Genomic DNA, 18,081 nt, shown 5'->3' with positions numbered 1-18,081 from the left:
CTGCTTCCTTTCATCCTTGCTGCTGCTTTTATCTCATTCTCACACTGTTCACCAGGACAGGTTCAACCTGAGGATTCTGGTCTTTGCACTTTAACAATTTATTTTCCTAGAGAACTACACTTTCAACTTCATGAGTTTTTTTTTTTTTTACTTGAATTTACTTTCCAGGATAACATCTGCATGAAAAGCTGCACAACAGTAACAGTATCTACTTTAGAGAGTAAATAGCCTTTGAAACGCAGGCTGGAAACACAGGCCACCGTTTCTGGGTGACGGTCACGTACACCGACCAATTCACAACCGAGGCCAGGGCTCCCGCGTCCAAACCACCAGCACGCGTGATCGCTAGGAGCGAGGCACCGTCCAATGCTCCCCTCCAGGAAACCGGCACAAATCCGTCCACGGTATCCGGGAGGACGACTCCCTTTTCACTAGAAAGACTCGGGCGGTGACTCGGTGCTCCAGCCGCACCCTTCTTTCCTTGGGGGAGGGGGAAGAAGGGCTGCATCACACCTCCCATCGTTACAATGCTGAGCAGTTAGCAAAGCGCCAGCACTCCGTCCACTCCCCTGAGCTCCGCGAGTGTTCGCGCCTTCGTTCGTTCATTCATTCATTCATTCATTCATTCACTAAACATCTACTCGGGCCGACTCCGCGTTCTCCGGCGCTGGGGCGCGCCGCACACCGCGGAAAGGGTGGGGCGCTCGCTCCCTGGAACAGGTGCAGCGCGCGGATCGGGCAGTGGGACAGCTCCTCCAAGGCCTGTTTGGGGCCCGAGGCCTCACCTTCAGGGGGTGCGCGCCCGAGCGTGGCCGCGCGGCCCGGGCCTCCCTCCTCCGGGCTCCCCAAGGAGCAGTCACCACCTGCCCCGAAGGAAACCACTAAAGAGCCAGCCCTCTCCGCCGCCCTCGGGTCGGGGTGAGATCGGGCGGCCGCTCGGGCTCCACTCGGCTCCTCCCCTTCCTCCCTTCAGTTCTGACGCGGCCGCAGAGGCGGCGGCGGCGGCGGCGACGAGCCCAGCGGCCCGAGGCGCACCCACCCGCTCCCCGGCCCCGACTTCCTCTTCCTTCCGAGCGTCATCCGAGCGCGCCGGCATCGCCGGGGCGGGGCGGCGCGGCGCGGCGGGGAAGGGGAACCCGGGCCGGCGGAGGAAGCGGCTCGCGGAGAGCGAAGGGAGGGGCGGAGAGCGGTTGCTAGGCGACTGACGTCATCGGCGCGCGCCGCTCCCCTCCCGCCCCTCTCTCTGGAGTGAGGCGAGAGCCCCGCACAGAGCGAGCGAGACAGCGAGCTGGGCTCCGGGCGCCGCTGCCGCCGCGAGCGTGAGACCTGCGAGCATCGGAGACCCCGCCCCCGTGCGCTGGCTGCCGCGACCTCCGCCCTCACCTGGGCCAGCGGGATCCGAGGCCACTGCTCCGCTCCCCCCTCACCTTCCCGGCCGGCAGCAGCGGCTGCACACGCCGGCGGAGCCCGAGCCCGATCCGGACCCGGCGGCCGGGAGGCAGGACGGAGGCTACCTCGGGCCGGGGCCGGAGCCGGGGCCGGGCAGCAGCAGCTCCCCGGTGAGAGGACGCCGAGGAGGGATCGGAGCTTCCGTCTGGTCCTGGGGCGCGGGCGAGGGACCCCCGAGGTGTAGGAAGGGGGTCCCAGCCGCAGCGACACATGCAGGAGCCGGGAGCGGGGGCGGCGCCGAGCGGAGCCGGCCGGGTCCCCCACCTCGCGGCCGCCGCGGCCACCCGCCCAGGGCCTTAGCATCCCGCCCCGGAGTGCATGATCCGGGGCCCCAGGTCCGGCCATCACCCCCGGCCGGGGGGCGGGGACCCCGATGTGAAGCGGCGGCCGGGGCGGCGGGCGGAGCAGAACCAGCGCCGCAGTCCTTCCCTTCCACCTGCCCTTCACCCCCTCGGGGGTCTCCTCCCCGCGCCAGTCGCCGGCCCCCCGGCTCCGCGGCAGGACTCCGGGGGGAGTTCGTAGAGCCCCCTCCCCCGCCCCAGCCCCGAGGGCGGCGGGGCCGGGGGCACCCGGGGGGCCGGCCGCTCTCCCTCCGCCCGGAGGAAAAACTTTCTAAACACACGCCATCCGGAGCCTCCCGAACCTGACTGTCCGGGGAGAAGTGGCCGCGGACGGGCCGGAGGCAGCCCGAAGAGACCCAGGAAGAGGAAAGGAAAAGAGACCAGCGGGGCCGCAGCCGCCTCCGCGCCCGCGGCGCGGAAGGGACCCGGGGGGCCGCCGGGCTGAGCGACACGAGCCCCGCTTCTCCGCGACGCGCGGGCCGGCGCCGCGGTTCAGAGGAGGAAGGGAGCCCGCCCGCCCACCGGCGCCGCGCACGGCCCTGCTCCAAAGTGTGAGTGGCCCCGGGACAGGGATTGCGGGGTGGGGGGCGGGCCGGTGCCGGCGCGACCTCCGGGGGTTTGGCCGATGGTCGCCCGGCGTGTTGGGAGTGCACGGGTGAGAAGGGGGTGCCTTATGCCACCGGCAGGAGAAGGGGTCAGGTTCACCTTTCCGCTCCTGTCCGTGCCACACGCAAGCTCCCAGGCGTCTCCTGGAGGAGTTCTGTCTGTCCCCAGAGGGGACACTTGCTCCCTTCTGGCCCGTAATTGACCAAAGGAAACCGAGGGCGCCGGGGCGTACGTGTATACAAAGGGCATCTCTGTAGCACACCTTTTCCTGGTGCACCAGGTGTGAAGACCGGCGCTGCAGTTTCTGTTTCCGGGCAACTCTTATTTGGGTTCTCAAGGGGGCATCTCTGACCCCGTGAGCCCCTGAAAGTAAAATCCCTCCCCCGCCCCCCCTTTGCACTCTTCCTTGAAGAGATTTTTCATTTCAGTACCTGTCGGTACAGGAGTTTTTACCCTCTCATTTCCTGTGTATCAATTCCTGGGTCCAATTCCTGTGTATCAGGAGGACACTGTAGCAGATTTCAGTTACCCGGGAAATTGTGAGTTCTTATGAATCACAAGTTAATTGGGGGAGAGCATTCGGGACTTGAACCAGTTTTTAAAAGTTTTTATTCCTTACTCAAATGCTTTTCTGGAGGTGGTGGTGGTGGTGGTGGGGGGGGGGGTTGGGGGGGCGAGTGGCATATGCCCTACCTGTCAGCACTCTTATTTGGCAGAGTGACATTTGCTTATTTGAGTTTCTTTATTTTTCTATCTGATGAGAAACTTTTGATATTTAATATTTTGAAGGAGGATTTTTTCTCCCTTCCATTATTTTAGAGGTGAAGTCTATAAAATCTTGGACTTGTATGTTAGGTATCTTCCCAGAGTTCCAAACTAAGGTGCAGGAAAGTAATTTATACAGACCTGGGGGCTTCAGCATGGGATAGAATTTTATATAACAGAACATAGGGAGTACTACACCGAGAAGTGTGGTCCCTGCAGACAACTGTGTGTTCTTGCTCTCTCTGAAGCCACTGCTGAGAGAAGCTTTGTGGGAATGAATATAAGTCTGAGGTTAGCTATGGTAACTTCTCCATTCAGGATCTGGATTAAATTTGATACTTTCTCAAACAATGTTTCCATCCTATACTTTTTGTCTTTTGAAGTAATGAGTTCTACAAGTTTATTAGCTCCTAAATTATGTAACAATTCATTCATTTATCCCAAACCTGTTTCTTTGATGCACCAGGACACATGCAGAGTTTGTGTTTTGAGAAATGCTATTATAGGCTGGAGTTATTCTTTTTCTGGTTTTACAGAGTTTGAGTGTTTCTCTTTACCATTATCTTTCCTGACCCTTTGTATGTCTTAGACTAATTTCTTCAATTCCTTTGATCATTTTGCTCTCTTCTGGAACTTTTCCACCTTTTTTTTTAATATATGCCTTGTTCTTGTTATTTTTTATGAGGAACCTTGAATTCTATCTATTTTACTTTTATTATGTTATTTTTTTAATCCTTACCTGAGGATATTTTTCCATTGATTTTTAGGGAGAGTGGAAGAGAGAGGGAAAGACAGAGAGAAATATCGATGTGAGAGGAATACATTGATTGGTTGCCTCCTGCACCAGTCCTGACCAGGGCCTGGGCCAAGAAGGAGCCTGCAACTGAGGTACATAACCTTGACCAGAATCCCTTCTGTCCTCTCTAGCCACTGAGCCAAACCCGCTAGAGCTCTATCAATTTTAAATGGGTAATGACATGAGATATAATGTTAGATGTAAAATCAAAAACAAATGTCTCTGGTTCTGTTATCTTATTTTGTGACCTTAAGGAATTCACATATCTCATGTTTTATAGAAGAAGAAAAGTATAATCTTTCATAAGGAGGAAGGGAGGACAAACCAACAAACTATAGTTTAAGTATAGATTGTATTCCATCAAAGTTGTTTACTTACCTTAAGACTTTTTATTGCTTGACTATGGTAATGTTTTGTTGCATATTTGGGTATCAAAGAAACAAAGTATTTGGGATCCCTACCTTTGAGATGCTTTTATTTATAGATGGCAAAGGCAATGAATCACAAATTGCACAAGACTGTAGGAAAGTGAGAATGGACCACTATTTATCTACTACCACTATATGTCAGTTACTGTGTTTGGTACCTCATAGATATAAATGTATTTGCACACTTTTCATTAGGGAAATGATAGTGTTGAACGATGGAGGACTAATTGGAATGTCCGAACCAAATCTGTGGAGATATTTTTTTGGGAAGAAAAGTGTTTCAGACTTTTGGAATTGGAGGGTGTGAGGGACAAATGTAATTAGAAATTTAGATTGATAGGAATACAGAGGGAAGTTGTTGAATAGGCTTAGGATCAATCTGTGTTTGTGTAAATACATGTTTACAGATCAAAGAAGCAATTGAGAACAATGTTCCTGAGACAGTTTTAGATGAGGAGAAACTGTATTTTAGGCCAAGAGGCATTATACCTTTTTCTAGGGAACCAACATTTTTACACTATGGTCACTGAAGAGCTATACAGATGGAGGAGTGAAAAAGAAGGCCCTTCCAGTATTTTAGTATGGTGCTAATGAGCGATTTCTTGTAAGACATAATTCAGAAATGGGGCATTGTATTTTTTTTTTTTGACCTTAAATTTCAGGGTAAACAAACATTGGATACTAATGCAAGCTCAAGACAATAAAATAATGAGTGATATGCTGAAAATGTAGAGCTGGGAGTCATTTTCAAAGTATTAAGGTTCCTCGAGAGTGCTGATAGAGAATGAAAAATGGGTATTTTTCCTTGGGGTGGAGGGGAGGAAAATCGTTAAAGTTAACAAAGATATAGTGAATAGATGAACTCTCCTTAAAATAAATGTTTTAAAAATGGATAAGAGTTGATGTTGAAAAGAAGCAGTCTTTAAATATGGCCAGTAGTTAGTCTTAAAGCATATGATTCTGTATTTTTGAAATAGCTATGACAAACTTGTAGAGTATATAAGTCCCCTGAGGTTAAGTTCAAAGAATATATAGGATTTCACTGTTAAGGAACTTATACCTAAAAGGACAGATTTCTTTCACCGTATGCATGTTTTTACAGTTTGCCCAGCATTATTATCCTAAATTTGGCCTCTAACTTGACGAAGGGGCTAAAAATAGCTGGCAGAGAAGGCTGCTTCCCTTGCTTGAAGTTGTGTGTGTCTTTGTGTCCTGCACAATGGAGGGGATATCCCTGTGCTGGCACAGAAGTGCTGAAATTCTTTTTTGGAAAACCCTTTTATTAAAAAAGAAACACAAAACAACTTAGCACTTAAAAACATCCAGACATCTTTGAGGCATGAGAAACTGAAAGACTGTCCTTTTATTTTTTTTCTCCTTGTGAAACCTGCAGCTAGTGTGGCTAGCTTTTAGTGTTGACTAGAATAAGGATTAAGGCTTGTGAGGCAGGGAATACATATATCCCCACTTTTGCATTGCTGAGTTTGAATTTTCCACCTTCCTGGTAGCTTCTTTGGCCTCTTCTTAAGAGTGATCATTGCAATGGCAGAACTCTCTGGGGAAGAGATATTTAGACAAGAAGTTTAAATCTAGGGTGATTCTAGGATGAGGGTACAGGGACTGGAATGTATGCCACATGGATGCCTGCTCTCTTCACCCTTACTTTCCACAACATGTGTTTGTGCGGGTAAAACCGTGTTTCGATGAACGTAAAGGGCAACTGTTCATGATTTACTAGTACAGACAGAGGGAAAGGTGGGACTTTGGTTGTAGGGAGTCATAAGTTCATGTGCTGTGCTTGGGGATTGATATGGGAAGATTAAAGAGCCAGCCCAATTCATGTACTTTGGAGATGGTTCTGGGAAAAGTCTTACGTTTCCTCTGCTATCTCATTGTGTAGAGGAGGGGTTGACAATTTTTTCTGTTTAAAGGGTTAGTTAATATTTTAGATTTTATGGACCACATGGTCTCTGTCTTAGTAATTCAATTCTGCTCTTGTAGTATGAAAGCAGCCAACGACAATATGTAAGTGAATGAGTGGGGCTGAGTTCCAGTAAAACCTTATACGTAAAAACAGGAGGTAGGTTGGGTTGGGCCGTAGGCATCTGCCAAGTCCACCAACAATACAGTATGAGCTTCATCCATTACGAATCTGATGTACAGTTATCTTAGGTGGTCTGTTTTCTAAATGAAATGTGTTCCTCAAGGGCTGTCTTAATATGATTCTGCATAAAGCATAGCGTCTATTGTACAAGATAGTGATGAAAACTATGGATTAAGGAGCAGTGGTAATGCCATCTGTAAAGGGATGCAGCAAAAAGTAGGGACTACTTGTGTTTCTTATCAACAGACTAGAGACCTGGTGCATGAATTCGTGCACCAGTGGGGTCTGCAGGGTCAGCCTGAAACCGGCTCTCAGACATCCCCTGAGGGGTCCTGGATTGCGAGAGGGTGCAGGCCAGGCCGAGGGACCCTACCGGTGCACAATTGGGGCCAGGGAGGGATGTGGGAGGTTGGCCAGCTGGGGATGGACGGCAGGAGGGCTCCAGGGCATGTCTGGCCTGTCTCGCTCAGTCCCTATCGGCCAGACCCCAGCAGCAAGCTAACCTACTGGTCGGAGCATCTGCCCCCTGGTGGTCAGTGCACATCATAGTGAGCAGTTGAGTGGTGTTAGCATATCATTAGCATATTACGCTTTGATTGGTTGAATGGATGACTGGACAACCGGACACTTAGCATATTAGGCTTTTATTATATAGGATACATCAATTGGCATATAGTGATATACTGGCTGTGTATCCAGGCCAAAAGTTGAAGTTTTTTCCCATTATATCCAGACTTATGGATATAATTTTGAAAGGTTGTGAAAATAAATTATGAAGCATTTACTTTAGATATAAAATTAGAAGTGGTTGGCTTGAATCAGATGAATGAATCAAATCATAAGAACATTAAGGTGAGAGTCTTGTCTCTTAAAGTCGTAATCTCTTGTAGTGACCAATTCAGTGTGTACAATTATTGGCTCCCACAATTTTTGTTTTGTTAATTCCAAGAAGTATATCTTAACAAATCATTTAAATTATGTAAAAGTATACTTAAAAAACCTTTGCTGTATCCTTAAGAGTAAATGTGTTCCATGGGTTGATTTCTAAGGTTAGTCTGTCTCAAATGTGTTGTTTAGAAAGGACAAGTCATTCTGTGTAATTTTACATTGTAGCTAATATGAAAGCATTTGTTTCACACGTCAACAGATACTTGCATTGGATGATGGTATATTTTGTTCTGATTTCATAAATCTTATTCATCTCAGGATTCTCCTGTTTATGGCAGAGAAGGGTGTTACTCTGGCAGTAGTGATCAGTTTTTAGTTTCAAACCTGCTTTTACTTTATGTGCACATGTAATTGGTATTTCAGTTCCTCTTCCTTAAAGGAGTTTATGTAATCTGACAATTTTAGTATACCTTTTAGAGGGTCACTGTACAGTTGCTTTTCTATTTATTAGGAGAGGAGTCTTTTCTTATTCTTTAAAAAAATCTTCAATTAAATTTTTGCCTTTTCAAGTAATTGTTATCATTTTCTCAAGCTTAAGGATGGGTGCAATTTAAGAGATGCCAGGTGTTCATCTCATATCTGCAAATATTCTGAATAGAAATATTCTATATTGTGACACTTTCTGTGGACAAGGGAAAAGAGTGGTGTATTATTATTTTTAAGTGTAGTTGAATTGTCATTGCAAACAGATGACTAAAGGTACTTTCAAACTCGTGCTGTTAAACCTTTTTTGCACTGTATTTCAAAATTTTGAGTAACACTTGATTTCTCTAAAACAGCAAGTTAATACAAGCCAGTATGAGAGCCTGCATTTGTGTTGTAGCTGCAATGCAGGAAGCGGAAAGATAATAAACAAGAATGCACAAGAGGCCTTATTGCTTGAGTATCTTATCTTTTTTTTTTCTTTTTTCCCATCATCTAAGGGACAGCTTGTGGATCAGTCAAGTATTGTGCTGTTTCTGTTGCTATGCTGTGTCTCTTCTGCCCTTTCTTTCCAGCTGAAAGATAGCTACTGGAAACCTGGGTGGATTTCGGAAGGAGGTAGCATGTTGTGAGTGTGCCTCTGTGTGCATGTACTTGGTGTATTGTGCCACATGCTCCTTTCTGCATGATTGCTTTGGAATTTAGGAAATATTAAAACATAGCACAAAATATTTTTAATGTTACTTAGCCTTTCCTCTGAGAGGCTCACCATTGGATACAAGATACTGTTTTCTTTTGGTTTATTCATCACACAGCATCTTGAATGAACCCATCAATATACAGACAGTCTCTGACTTACGATGGTTTGTCTTAGACTCTTCAACTTTATGGTGCTGTGAAAACGATATGTATTCAATAGTGGTCAGTTTTCGAATTTTGAATTTTGATATATTTCCGGGCTAGCAATAAGTTGGGTATGATATTCTCTTATGGTGCTGGACAGCAGCAGCAAGATGATTTTGCCACACTGTAGGCTAATGTAAGTGCTCTGAGCATGTATAAGGTAGTCTAGGCCAGTGGTGGCGAACCTTTTGAGCTCGGTGTGTCAGCATTTTGAAAAACCCTAACTTAACTCTGGTGCCGTGTCACATATAGAAATTTTTTGATATTTTCAACCATAGTAAAACAAAGACTTAGATTTTTGATATTTATTTTATATATTTAAATGCCATTTAACAAAGAAAAATCAACCAAAAAATTGAGGTTCGCCATCACTGATCTAGGCTAAGCTACAATGTTTGGTAGGTTAGGTGTAGTAAATGAGTTTTTGACTTATGATGGGTTTATTGGGACATAACCCCATCATTAGTCAAGGAGCATCTGTATGTTAATGCCAAATGTCAAATCTGATGGCAAATTGCTGGTTTGATTTTGGAAGAATGTATTTTATCTTAGACTTTTAGGATGGTATGTTTTTTAGGGCAGTGTAAGGGGCAATAAATAATAGGCCTTTGCATGACATTCTCTAGATCTAAAAGAAGTTGCTTCACTAATAATAATAATTTATAACTATCTAATGGTTTAAAATATTGTGCATACCTAGGAACCAGCAACATGCTGCTAGTTCATTTCTCATTTACCTAATAAAATATAGTCATAGTATGAAGGCAGAAGACTCATTTGTTAGGCAGTTCATTTCTTAGCTGCATGGCTTTGGACAAGCTATTTATCTTAATATTAGCTTTATCACCTGTTGATGGGGGGAAACCATGTCCTTCACAAAGTTGTTAGGATTAAATGAGATGATATAAAACATATGCAAAGCTCTTATTAGTAGTCCAGTGCCTGGCATATAGCAATGTGACTGATCACTGTTAACTTGTTAAGTTAAAGATCTTTGAAGTGTGACATAGAAGGCTAAAGTCAGGTTTTATGTTGCCCAACATTTAAATTCAGCCCTTGAATTTGACAAATAATACTGAAGTAATTCTGCAGTGTGTTCAAACACATCTGAATCAGTGTATGTATGATTCATTAACATTAATTAGAAAAAAAAAGACTAGAGAAATGGCAGAACCACTGATTTGAACACAACAGGAATTAGAATTCATTTCCAAAGACCTCGATAGTGTTTAGATAAGACAGGACTTTTAAAAATAATTTGTTGATTTTCTCTGAAAGTGGCTATTGTTTAAATTGTCAATTTAGAAATGTCAGTTATCAAGTCTCTTAACTGTCCATCTCCTTAACTGTTGGGAATAAAAAGCTTTAAAGAAATTATGGATAAGTTTAATAGGTTTTATCTGTATTATTACATCTCATTTCAAATTAAGATAGAAGGAATTTTATTTAGGTGATTCTATTTTAATTAAATTTTAGTTTTCCCCCTTTCCTAAAATGATTAGAGAGATAGTGTTAGCAGTGTTATTGTTTGATATTCCCCTTTCATCCGTAGTATTTATTAAATACAAGATTAGTTTCAGAAATAACATTTCTTCAAGGTTGGTGTAAACAGTGTCCTATTGGTCAATGAAAGAAATAAATGCTTCTGGGTCGTTTTTGTATTTGGAAAGTATTTCTATTTTGAGAACCATTTGGCTATGCCTTCAGTCTGTTTATTTAATAGAACTGTATATTTAAGATATGTGTATGAAAACAATCCAAAGGCAGAAAGGCAAGATTGAGATATATTTCTTAGCACTGATTTTCTTGCCAGCTCTTGTCCTCATTCTCTAACTTCTTCTTTTAAGGCAAGTTTGCTTTAGATTTTGGTGTAAATACAGAAATTAGATTGGTTTAAATATTAGTGGGTCTCTGGTTAAGTGGTTAATTTAATAAATATTCTAGTTTTAAAAAAATCAGTATTTTAAGTATTTTTCTTTGTTGGCAGTGATTGGAGTTATGCTTCTTTCCATTTTAGAGATTTTTAAAAAAGCATTTTATAACGAATAGTTTACTGGATAGATGGGAGAAGAGCATAGTTTCTCTAGTGAGTTCAATTTCTTCCTGCTTATTTGTTATGTAGGCAATAATACCAGAAGGTTCGATAAGTATGTGGGTCATTAGTTTTCTTTTGCATGATTGGTGGTTCTAAATTGACTACTGTGAATTTGGTAATAGAAACTTTGGAATGCTGCTATAATGAATGGGGAACCATTTTTCTATTGAGTATTACACAAGTAGAATTTTTTCATTAGAAAAATATTCAAATTTTAACTTAATAGATTAGAAATTTAGAGCAGGAAACACAACATTTCTGATTTTTTGTACAGGCCATTTAGTAGGAGAGATAGGTGGACAGAGGAGGGGAGAGACACACAGCAAAGGAGGGAGGGAAGAGGCAAATACAAGGGAGAGTGGTTCAGGAAGTTTTGAGGTCAGTCTTACTTAGTCAGAGGTCACACCCTGTTATTGCTTTGGGTTGTGGATGTGGGGTGTTACCACTTGTTATCTACCACCCTTTGAAATGTTGATTAAATGATTGGCTTTAGTTCCTAGCTTTTCAACATCTGGATTCTTTAAACCAATTTTAATCTGTATTGGACAGTCAGTGTGTGGGAAAATTTCCATAGTACCTGCTAGGAGAAGGGACCCACAAAGGGTTTTTAACTACATTGGAGTTTCTTGTCTCCTTATTGGTCATATTTCTCAAGCTTTGCCTAAGAGAGATGTTTGTAATTCGATATATGTGAGATAGTTGTTGAGAGGAAAGCTTTGGGGTTGATAGACCCAGGTTCCAGCTGTGCTGCTTTGCGAGGTTGGTCAAGTTGTTTATTCTATGTGTGTTTCCTGTAAAACTGGGATGATAAGAATAGTTAGTACCTACCTTTCTCATAGGGTAGTTAAGAGGATAGAGTGAGATAATGCATCACAGAGGCTAGCTGAGAATTAGTGCTCAATAAGTGTTAGCTTTACAATATTAAATTATTGTTATTTCCATTAGGTTGCTGGCTTTTTAAAATGCTTAGGGCATTTGTGGTCTTTGCTTCTGAATATATCACTAGAATACTATTGCCTTTATTCAGCAGCACCCACACCCTAAAATCATAGAACCAGTTTCTTTGCTCCATCTACAGCTTGACCTTAATTTTAAGGCAGCCTTATACTCCTCATCATTTCCTTGACTTACTACTTAAATCACAAAACTTTCCTTTCAGCCCCCAGACCTCTATTTTACATAGTTTACAGAGTGTAGCTTCTCCCCAGCTTATCACCTTTTGCTCATCCATGGCATTTCTTAAGAGAGGGGATACTAGAAACCTCTTTTAAGAAATATTCCCTGACTAACTGTATACTTTCCCATCACCTGTTTTCTATTTTGCATGTCCTGTGTGTTATTAAATGAAGTACTTAACTTGCTTGTTCTGTTGTTGTTTTTTAAATCTTTATTAATTTATTTTGGTCTCTTCAATGAAATTGTAAGCCCTTTTAGGTCAGGGACCACTTTTCTATTCTAAGCCTTATCTTTCTCACTTGAAAAAAAAGATAATACCTTCCTCACAGGGATGTTGTAAGATTTCAGAGAGATGATGTGTGAAAAAGGTCCTGAGCCAAATCCTTAATAAATGGTAGTTTCCTTTTCTTTGAACCACTCTGGTTCTTAAAGTTGGTACTGGGCTTACAGTCAGTACTTAAAAAATACTTGTTAATTTATTCTGAATTGAGTTTGGGAGCCTTTTAACTTCCATTTGTGTGAATAATTTTAGTTTTTATTTTCCAGTTAAGATTCAAAATGCTACTTTCCAATTATCAGATGGTAAAGGCTGAGGCATTAATAAGAAGAGATGGCATAATAGTGATTAGAGCAGGGACTCAAGCCACCATTGTGTGGGTTCAAATACAGACTGCCGCACTTATTGGTTGTGTGACTTTTGGCAAAGTTTGTCTCTTTTGGCCTCACTTTCTTAGTTTGTAAGATGGGGAGAACAGCTACCTATGGATACTTTGTTGTTAGGTTAACTGAAATAATAAATAAGCATAGAACAGTGACTGTCACTTAATGGCCCCAGGGAACATTTGGCAATATCCAGAGGGAGATGTTTTTGAGGATCACAACTTGGAGGAGGTGTGTTTGTGGGGGATTGCTACTAGTATCTAGGGGTAGAGGCCAGGTCAAAGTGATGTACAGGACAGCACCCCGCAACAAAGGATTATCTGGTTCCAAATGTCAATAGTATCAGGGTTGGGAAACTCTGCTCTCAGTTGCTTATTTGAATATTTTCGTTGTGTAAGAACTTTGCCAGTTAAATTCTGTATTATTGATAAAAATAAGTAATAGACATGGAATAGGCCTCAGTTAATATTAATTTTAAAGGACACATAAAGGGAGATTAATTGCTTTCATGATTTTTATAAAAAGTTATATCAGTTACTCCAAACGTAATTTAAGAGTGCTTATATTTACTTAGAAACTAGGAAAGGTTTCCAGGTGGATTTTCCTGGATTTTTTTTTTTTTTTTTTTTTTTTTTTTACAGTGGCAAACTGTTCATGTAAAAGTATATCAAGGGTAGGGGGCTCAAGAGATATGAGTGCCATAGGGTAAATATTCGTAAAGTCAAATATACCCTAATGGAAAAAAATAAGTATCAAGGTTGATGGAATGACCTATTGAGAGAAAGCTTAGATCGCGTCTTATTTCCCTCATGCCCTTTATATTTTATCACTCACTGAGTTGAATGCTGTTTAACTTAGGCCTTTTCCCCCCACCCCTCTTTTTCTCTCTGTTTAAAATGGAACTCTTCCCAGTTCCTGTCCATTTTAGGAGCTTCTAAATGGATTTCGTTGCACTAGTATTCCTATCTGAATTGACACTTAAGGGAGAGCCTTTCTAGTCCAGGATTCTGTCTACCATTCAAACCTCCCTGCACTATCCCTTTATTGACAGGAGAAAATTAAATGCTATTAGTTGTATATTATCTTTGGGAGAACTGGGAAAATAGTCAATCACATTATTTTCTTTTTTAAAAATTTATCTTTATTATTGAAAGTATTACAGATGTCCTTCCCACCCCCCACCCCCCATTGACTCCCCCTTACTTCCCCTCCCCCAGGTCTTCATAATCACATTATTTTCTGTATTGTATAGTTCAGATGCCTTCACTTGTATCTAAACATTGTATATCCACTTATATACAGCATGTGAATATTTTAATGTATATTTGTGTGTATTCATATATACACATTCATGTATAATTTGTCTCTGTATCTTGTTATTTCCTCTGCCTGGAGTATTTTTTTTTCTTTCATTTTTGAAGTATTTATTTTTAAAGACCCTACTTAAATACCACCGCCTCTGGGAAGACTGTCCTGATTTATATAAGTGGAGTTAGTTGTATTTTCTTTTGGTTACCTGTAGTATCTATGTGGCTTTTATAGCACTTAATATAATTATTTGTATTTTTCTCTTCTACTGATCTGTTGGTTCTTCAAAGACATGGGTTATGTCTTATTTATCTTTTCAGTTAATATCTCCACCCTCCAAGTGCCTAACATTTCCTGCTACATAGTAGGCATATAGTATGTTAAAAAATTAAAGGAAGAGAAAAAAAAACTGGGAAGGTTTTTTAAAAGGCTTTATAAGAGGAGGATATTATCTTTTTTTAAAAATTGATTTTTAAAGAGAGAGAGGGGGAGAGAGAGAAACGTCGATTTATTGTTCCACTTATTTATACATTGATTGGTATGAGCTCTAACAAGAAGTGGAACCCATAGCCTTGGGAGTATTGGGGCAACACTCTAACCAACTGAGCTACCCAGCCAGGGTAAGGAGGATATTATCTTGTCACCTTTGTTTCCAAGTGCTTAGTGTGTGTACTCTCTGTCCATTGGTGTTCAACAATTATTTATTGAATGAATTAGAAGCCAGCCCCAATAGTTGAAAGAGAATCCATGTAAACTTTTTTCTTCTGCATTCCTAGAAAGCATATCCTAGAAGTAAAACAGTCTAGATATTTGGTACACCTGATGCATTAGGTAAACCTTTTTCTTGATTCAGTAATGAGACTTTTGATCCAACAAGTACTTTTTATGAAAATGCTTCTGGTTGATTTCTTTTTCACCTATGGGCCCATTGTAGTATTGGGCTTGTTGAAAGATGAATGTTTAGTATTAGTCTTACATCTTGGATGAGTTATCAGTAAGTAAAATTGTATACATTTGGGTCCAAATAAAGTGAGTATATATTTACTCTCAAGTATGGATAATGACTGATGCTATTGAAGCATAGGAGAGAGAGGGGGCAATTGGAGGCCAGGAAGGTGCCTACTAGGAAAAGTCTCTTTTTCTTTTGATGATGATTGATTTTTACCTGCCCCAGTTATTATTTTTTTTTTAATTTTAAAAAGAATCCTTACCTGAGGACATGCATTGATTTGACACACACACACACACACACACACACACACACAGAAAATCATCTGCTTCCCTTACATGCCCCAACTGGAGATTGAACCTGCAACCTAAGGTATGTGCCCAGACCAGGAATCAAATCCATAACTTTTGGCTGTACAGAAAGATGCTCCACCAACTGAGCCACACTGGCCAGGGTTCCCCCAGTTATTTATAAAGAACTAGAGGTCCTGTGCACGAACCTTAGGTAGGGTCCTTAGGTCTAGCTGGTGATCAGGGCTGATCGGGGCCTTCTGGCTGCCAGCGGGGGCCTTCCTTCCCCAGCTGCCAGCTGCTGGCCAGGGCCTTCCTACATTCTGCACCGCCCCCTGGTGGTCAGCACATGTCATAGCAAGCAATTGAACTCCTGGTCTCCCATTCAAACTCCCAAGGGAACACTTTGCATATTAGCCTTTTATATATATAGATTATCTAGAAGGGAGATGGGTGTGAATCTACAGGATAAGAATATTGATTTGGTAATTTGATAAATTAATAATTTGATATTTATTGTTTTAATTAACATTACCATTATGGAGCGTTTACTTTATGTGAGACACTGTGCTAAGGTTTTTTTATATGCATCATTTTATTCTTCACAGCAGTCCCTATGAAACAGTTACTAATGCCTGTTTTATGGCAGAATAATCAGATTCAGAGAATTTTCCAAGAACATAATATAGATAGGAATTTGAACTCACAGAACTGGGATTAAAATCCAGATCTATCTGACTCTGTGATCTATGCTTTTAATCACCATGCATACTTTCTCTTAAGTTTCAGTGAAGGAGTTTTGTATTGAAAATGGGAAATCATTGGTTATACTGAGACTAGAAGCCTGGTGCATGAAATTCATGCAGTGGGGGGGGGGGGGGGGGGGGGGGGACGTGCCTCAGCCCGGCCTGTGCCCTCTCTCAGTCCAGGACCCTTTGGGGGATGTCCATCTGCTGGCTTATGCCCACTCCCCGGGGAGTGGGATTCTTAGCGCTGCTGAGAGTGCTGTTGTGGAGGTGGGAGAGGCTCCCACCACTGCTGCTGTGCTTGCCAGCTGTGAGCCCAGCTTCTGGCTGAGTGGTGCTCCCCCTGTGGGAGCACACTGACCACTAGGGGGCAGCTCCTGCATTGAGCATCTGCCCCCTGATGATTAGTGCGCATCATAGTGACCGGTCATTCCGCTGTTCAGTCAATTTGCATATTAGCCTTTTATTATATAGGACTAGAGGCCTGGTGCATGAAATTCATGCGGGGGGGGGGGGGTGTCCCTCACCCCAGCCTGCACCCTCTCCAATCTGGGACCCCTCAAGGGATGTCCGACTGCCGGTTTAGGCCCGATCCCACCGGATTCAGGCCTAAACGGGCAGTCGGACATCCCTCTCACAATCCAGGACTGCTGGCTCCCAGCTGCTTGCCTGCCTGCTGGCCTGATTGCCCCTAACCACTCCCCTGCCAGCCTGATCTCCCTGATGCCTAACTGCTCCCCTGCCAGCCCGATTGCTCATAACTGCCCTCCCCTGCCGGCCTGGTCATCCCCAACTGCCTTCTCCTGCTGGTCTAGTCACCCCCAACTGTCCTCCCCTGCAGGCTGGTCACCCCTAACTGTCCTCCCCTGCTGGCCTGGTTGCCCCCAACTGCCCTCCCCTGCAGGGCTGGGTCCCCCCCAACTGCCCTCCCCTGCGGGGCTGGTTCCCCTCCAACTGCCCTCCCCTGCAGGGCTGGTTCCCCCCACACAACTGCCCTCCTCTGCTGGCCTGGTTGCCCCCAACTGCCCTCCCCTGCAAGCCTGGGTCCCCCGCAACTGCCCTCCTTTTCAGGCCTGGTCCCTCCCATCTGCCCTCCCCTGCCGGCCATCTTGTGTCCACATGGGGGCGGCCATCTTTGTGTTGGAGTGATGGTCAATTTGCATATTACTCTTTTATTAGATAAGATAGGAGGGGGAAATGATAGCATTTCTTTTTATACAGATGTTAGAAGGAAAAAGATGAACAGATTCACAGAGAAGCAATTCCCAGGTTATGTCCTTATACAAAGTAATTGTGAAATTTAAGTTTGTAATTTTAATTGACTTGCACTAAACCTGCATTTTTTATTAAATTTAGTCTTGCTCTTGGTATCACCATCAGGATAGGTGTCCCAGATACGTTTTTAGCAGTAGAAGAAATTTGTCTAGGCAGAATCTGTCTAAAAGATTGTGGAGCAAAATGGTATTTATAATTCTTTTTCTATGTGTAAAATGTGTTTTGTAGTTAAATTTTTTGAAAGAGGTTCTTGTTAGGGGATGAACCTCTGAAATATATTATTTAGGATTTTAAAACCTATGATTTGGCTTGCTTGGAAGATATAGCAGAAAATTTGTTAGTCTCTAAGCTATAAATTATTTAAGTCAATGGGTTATTTGTGGAGTATTTCCTTTTTGTGATTTCTTAAACTAGCTTTGTTTGCTGAGATTGTGTTTGTCACTTAAAAAAATACTTTTTCTTCTTTTCCATACTTTATACAGGTCTATTTCTTATTCAGGTAGTTTATTTATAGATGTTTTACATTTAATAAATATAGTGGGAATATAGTTTTGACATCTGGGCAGTATGATTTTTATTTGTTCATTATAAGATTAAAATAGTTTTTATAGTGTTATTTTGGTACCTTAAAAAGAGCTTAACCTGGATATTGGCCTTTAACCATGTTTCCTAAAAGATTTTCTTTTTACTCTTGGTCGCATTTTAAATACTGTATTTGTACCCAGTTATATACATTTGAACTTTTCCATTTCCTGAATTTTAATTTTTTGCTTTTGTAAAATTTTATCAGAAGTTTTATGTAAACACTAAGAGCAGTGT

General features: G+C 42.7%; 1 protein-coding gene across 3 annotated transcripts in view; it reads left to right on the top strand.

The window, feature by feature from the left end:
• The first annotated feature begins 2,071 nt into the window (after positions 1-2,071).
• FBXW7 (F-box and WD repeat domain containing 7) overlaps positions 2,072-18,081 on the top strand; it is a 177,355-nt gene continuing 161,345 nt past the window's right edge. For 2 of the 3 annotated variants that reach the window (XM_070415316.1, XM_070415315.1), the window contains exon 1: positions 2,256-2,341. The gene's annotated coding sequence lies outside the window, so the exon portion shown is untranslated. Of the gene's footprint in view, positions 2,342-18,081 lie in introns of all 3 variants that reach the window. The other variant, XM_070415321.1, reaches the window with a different exon arrangement.

The sequence above is a fragment of the Myotis yumanensis genome, unplaced genomic scaffold, assembly GCF_028538775.1.
Source record: "Myotis yumanensis isolate MYYU_CA2020_CCGP unplaced genomic scaffold, mMyoYum1.0.hap1 SCAF_5, whole genome shotgun sequence".
Classification (NCBI taxonomy): domain Eukaryota; kingdom Metazoa; phylum Chordata; class Mammalia; order Chiroptera; family Vespertilionidae; genus Myotis; species Myotis yumanensis.
The sequence above is the reverse complement of the archived record's forward strand: the minus strand, read 5'-3'. Positions and strand labels throughout refer to the sequence as shown.